Source organism: Loxodonta africana, chromosome 5 (genome assembly GCF_030014295.1).
Source record: "Loxodonta africana isolate mLoxAfr1 chromosome 5, mLoxAfr1.hap2, whole genome shotgun sequence".
Taxonomy (NCBI): Eukaryota; Metazoa; Chordata; class Mammalia; order Proboscidea; family Elephantidae; genus Loxodonta; species Loxodonta africana.
In genome coordinates, this window is record NC_087346.1 from 70587963 (window position 1) to 70593962 (window position 6000).

The following is a 6000-nucleotide window of genomic DNA, read 5'->3' on the forward strand; positions in this document are numbered from 1 at the left end:
CTTTCAGAGAAGAGCTAACACCAGTACTACTCAAGCTATTTCAGAGTGTAGAAAAGGAAGGAATACTCCTGAACTCATTCTATGAAGCCAGCATAACCTGATACCAAAGTCAGGCAAAGACATCACAATAACCCTCATGAACATAGGTGCAAAAACTCTTAACAAAATTCTAGCCAGTAGAGTCCAACACATCAAAAAAAAAAAAAATACATCAAGACCAAGTGGGATTCATACCAGGTATGCAGGGATGGTTCAACATTAGAAAATCAATCATCATAATCCATCACATAAATAAAACAAAAGAAAAGAACCACATGATCTTATGAATCGACACAGAAAAGGCATTTGACAAAGTCTAGTACCCATTCCTGACAAAAACTCTCAGCAAAATCAGAATAGAAGGGAAATTCCATGATATAGTAAAGGGCATTTATACAAAACCAACAGCCAACATCATTCTAAAGGGAGAGAGACTGAAAGCATTCCCCTTGAGAATGGGAACCAGACAAGCATTCCCTTTATCACCACTCTTATCAACATTGTGCTAGAAGTCCTAGCCAGAGCAATAAAAAAACCCCATTGCTGTTGAGTCAATTCTGACTCATAGCGACCCTATAGGACAGAGTAGAACTGCCCTAGAGAGTTTCCAAGGAGCGCCTGGTGGACTCAAACTGTTGACCTTTTGGTTAGCAGCCGTAACACTTAACCACTACACCACCAGGGTTTCCAGCTAGAGCAATAGGCAAGAAAAAGAAATAAAGGGCATTCAAATTTGTAAATGTCTTAGGCCGGGTTCCCTAGAGAAGCAAAACCAGTAAAGTGTATAAATATATATAAAAAAAAAAAAGAGAGAGAGATTTATATCAAGGAAATAGCTCACACAGATGTAGAGGCTAGAATGTCCCAAGTCTGTGGATTATCATAGAGGCTTCTCCTGATTCACAAAGCAGCAGAGGCTGGCAAACCCAAGATCTGCAGGCCAGAGAGCAGGGCTTTTGCTCATAGGCTTCAAAGATCGATGAATACCAAGATCAGCAGCCAACGCTGCAGTAAGGACCACATTCCAGGACGAAAGGCTATACCCTAGGAATTAGGGCAAAACCCAAACAGACACACCCAAACAATACCTAAAACCAAGTTTCCATAGCTGTGCCATTCAGTACAGTAGCCACTAGGCACATGATCATTTAATTTTAATTAAAATTAAAATGTACTTTCTCAATGTATTAACAAAACGTTCTGCATCCCCCTTTGGTGAATGGCATCTGGGGTCTTAAACACTAGCAAGCAGCCATTTAAGATGCATCAATTGGTCTCAACTCACCTGGAGCAAAAGAGAATGAAGAACACCAAAGACGTAAGGTAAAGATGACCCTAAGAGACAGAAAGAGCCACATAAACCAGAGACTACACCAGCCTGAGACCAGAAGAACTAGATGGTGCCTGGCTACAATGGGTGACTGTCATGACAGGGAACACAACAGTGAATCCCTGATGGAGCAGGGGAACAGCGGGATACAGATCTCAAATTCTCATTAAAAGACTAGACTTAATGGTCTGAATGAGACTAGAGGGACCCCGGAGGTCACGGTCCCCAGACCCTCTGTTAGCCCAAGATTGGAACCATTCCCAAAGCCAACTCTTCAGACAGGGATTGAACTGGACTATAAGACAGAAAATGATACTGGTAAGGAGTGAGGTTTTTGGCTCAAGTAGACACATGAGTCTATGTGAGCAGCTCCTGTCTGGAGGCGAGATGAGAAGCCAGAGTGGGACAAGAGCTGGTTGAATGGACATGGGGAATACAGGGTGGAGAGGAGGAGTGTGCTGTCTCACTACAAGAAGATAGCAAATTGTGTATAAGTTTTTATATGAGGGACTGACTTGATTCGTAAACTTTCATTCAAAGCACAATAAAAAATAAAAAAAAAAAAGAGAGACTGAAGGGGGACATCAGCCTAGGGGCAGGGGCAGGTGGGGACAGGAAAGCTGGGATTGGGAAGCCCAAGGCTGAGAGGGGGAGAGTGTTGACATGTCGTGGGGTTGGCAACCAATGTCACAGAGCAATATGTGTACTAGTTGTTTAATGAGAGGCTGGTTTGTTCTGTAAACCTTCATCTAAAGTACAATTTAAAAAATGTACTTCCTCAGTCATACTAGCCACATTTCAAGTGTTTACAGCCACATGTGATTAGTGGCTATTTTACTAGACAACACAGATTATAGAATTTTTGGGGGAAAAAAAAGTTTCAATTTCCCTGAAACCTCACCAACATTTATTTATTTTATTTTTTCTATTATTGCCAGTATTGTTGGGGTGAGATGGTATCTCATTGTAGTTTTGATTTGCATCTCTCTAATGGCTACTGGGAAACCCTGGTGCATAATGGTTAAGAGCTACAGCTGCTAACCAAAAGGTCAGTAGTTCAAATTCACCAAGTGCTCCTTGGAAACTCTATGGGGCAGTTCTACTCTGTCTTTTAGGGCCTCTATGAATCAGAATCGACTCGATGGCAATGGGTTTGGTTTTTTGGTTTAATGATTAATGATCACGAGCGTTTCCTCATGTATCTGTTGGCTACCTGAATGTCTTCTTTGGTGAGTGTCTGTTCATAACCTTTGAAGCATTTTGTAGATTTTAGAGATTAGACCCTTGTCAGATATGTCGTAGTCAAAAATTTTTCCCATACGATCCAGCAATCCCACTCCTAGGAATATACTCTAGAGAAATAAGAGCCACAGTGTGAATAGACATACGCATACCAATGTTCATTGCAGCACTATTCACAATAGCAAAAAGATGAAAACAACCTGAATGCCCATCAACAGATGAATGGATAAATAAATTTGGTACATACACATACATGAAATGTTATGCAATGGTAAAGAACAACAATGAATCTGGGGAACATCTCACAACACAGATGAATCTGGAGAGGCTTATGCTGACTGAAAAAAGTCAGTCAAATATTGTATGAGGCCACTATTATAAGAGCTCAAGAAAAGGTTTACACACAGAAAAAAACATTCTTTGATGGTTACAGGGGTGGAGAGGATGTGGAAGGGAAACCACTAACTAGATAATAGACAAGTGTCAACCTCAGTGAAGGGAAGGACAACATGCAATGTAGGGAAGTCAGCACAACTGGACCAAAGCAAAAGCATAGAAGTTTCCTGGACATATCCTAATACTTTGAGGGACCAAGTAGCTGGGGTCGGGGGTTGGGGACCATAGTCTTAGGAGATACCTAGATCAATTGGCATAACATAGTTCATAAAGATGTTCTACATCCCACTTTGGTGAGTAGCGTTTGGGTCTTAAGAGCTTGCAAGTGACCATCTAAGATACATCTATTGGTCTCATTAAGTCCAGAGCAAAGGAGAATGAGGAAAACCAAAGACACAAGGCAAATATTAACCCAAAGGACTAAGGGACCACATGAACCAGAGACTCCACCAGGCTGAGACCAGAGAAACTAGATGGTGCCTGGCTACTACCAATGACTGCTCTGACAGGGATCACAACAGAGAGTTCCAGAGAGAATGGGAGAAAAATGTGGAGCAGAATTCTAATTCACGAAAAAAGACAAGACTAACTGGTCTGACAGAGACTGGAGGAACCCCCAAGACCGTGGCCCCCAGACACTCTGCTAACCCAGAACTGAAACCATTCCCAAAGCCCACTTTTCAGACAAAGATTAGACAAAAGATTAAATAAAAAATAACACACATGAGGAATGTACTTCTTAGTTCAATCAAATACACAAGACCAAATGGGCAGCTCCTGCCCAAAAGCAAGAGGAGAAGGCAGGAAGGGACAGGAACTGGACAAATGGACACAGGCAACCCGGGATGGAAAAGGGGAACGTGCTGTCATTATTGTAGGGATTGCAACCAATTTCACAAAACAATAGATGTATAAATTTTTGAATGAGAAATTAACTTGAGCTGTAAACTTTCACCTAAAGCACAACAAAATTTAAAAAAAAAAAAAAAAAGATTGTACAAGCAGGTGGCTTTTTCAATTTGGTGAAGCCCTAGATTTTCTGGATATTTTATTTCCATCTCACCCTGACTTCAAACTTGACTTATAATACCTTGCTAAAAGCAGCAAAAAGCAGTCACACATACAAACTAGCTCTTTCCAGATAATTGCACTAGTGCTACAAGCTAAAGAGGAAGGCTTTCTGCCCTCCTAGTTTTCGTAGGCAGCAATTTTAACAAGGCTTCCTCTTTCTAGCCTGCTCATTCCCGCTGCCCAACCTCTAAGAGAATACCACATATTTTTAGGTTTTAGTTATAGCAGTGAGGAAAAACAAACCTGAAGGCAGTGGAGGATTATTATCTCCCTCCTTTGAGTTATTTAACAAGGACTTATCTAGGCACATCTGAATAAATTTAAAGAAAATGCACAAATTCTAGCTAATTTTTACTATGCAAAACCTTTGGCCCCAGCCCAGACCTACTGGATCAAAATCTGTATGTTAAAAAAATCCCCAAGTAATTTTGTTTAAGAAGCATTGTTCCAGCAGATGCCAACCCCATTGGTATATTAACTCCTTTAGCTAAATTCTAAGGACTCCTGGTGGCACAAAGGCTACTAATTGAAAGGTGGGCAGTTCACACCCACCTAGTGGCTGCCCTGGAGGAAGACCTTGTGATCTGCTTCTGTGAAGATTACAGCCTAGAAAACCCTATAGGTCAGCTCTACTCTGTCACATGGGGACGCTGTGAGTCAGAATTGACTTGATGGCACCCAACAACACCTAAACTCTGGTCTAATAAGGCCATTTCCCTGACTAGGGATTTTCCTGCTGTTACATACTCAACTAGATGGCGCCTGTCTCCTCACAACTTCCCCATAAGAAGTCATCATGTGGTCTTTTGCTGGAGCATCTTCCACTTTTGTCCCCTATGCCCAGCCCAAATATATCCCTGTGCGGGAAGAAGAGCATGGGTGATTGTACATATTCTGCTGTTTCATTGTCAACAAATCCTTACTCTACATTTTTCTTCAAGTTATGAGTTGAATTTTATCTCCAAAAAATATATATAGAAGTCCTAGCTGCCCTCACCATGTGAACGTGACCTTACTTGAAAATAGGGTGTTTGTAGATGTAACCGGTTAACACGAAGTTGTACTGGAGTAGGGCGGACACTAATCCAATAGGACTTGTGTCCTTATAAAGGGAGAAGAGCCACAGATGCAGAGACAGATGTAAAGCTGGCCATGTAAAGATGAAAGCAGAGATTGGCGTCAACGCGGCCATAAGCCAAGGAATATCTGGGGTCACCAGAAGGTAGAATAGGCAAGCAAGGATTTCTCTCTCTCCAAGAGCCTTCAGCGAGAGCATAACCCTGCTGATTTTGGACTTCTATCCTCCAGATCTCTGAGAGAATAAATTTCTGTTTTAAGCCACCCAGTTTTGGTACTTTGTTACAGCAACCAAGGAAACTAACACACTCTATGTTGCTAGAGCTAGGTGGCAATTGGCTGTGGGTTCATCTTGAGTGTTTTCTGAACTAGACAACAAATAAGCCATTTCTCCGAGAAGCTCTAGTTCCTTGTAGTGAGGAATGATATTTAAAGACCATAATCTGAGTGATAGTCATGTACATTCCTACCGTATCAGTCATACTGGGGCCTCTTCAAAGGAGAGAGCCAGAAAATATATACATATTTTAAGGATCAAATACTTCATGAGTTCATACTGATCATTCCAATTCCAGTTTAGGACTAGAGTGGTTTTACTTAACATTTTCTATATTACATCTTTATCTATGTATTTCCTCATTCAGAATTCTGGTTCACAGGTACATAGGGGATGATAGAATGACAGTATCCCGAATTACTCATTTTCTTCATCCCACATGACACACACAACAGCCTCAGAATAACCATACTAACACCCTGATATGATTAATGAAAACAGCGGAATATTTTTCTGCATTTCCTCTCCCCACTGTCCCTCGTTTTTTATAATTGTTCTATATATTGTC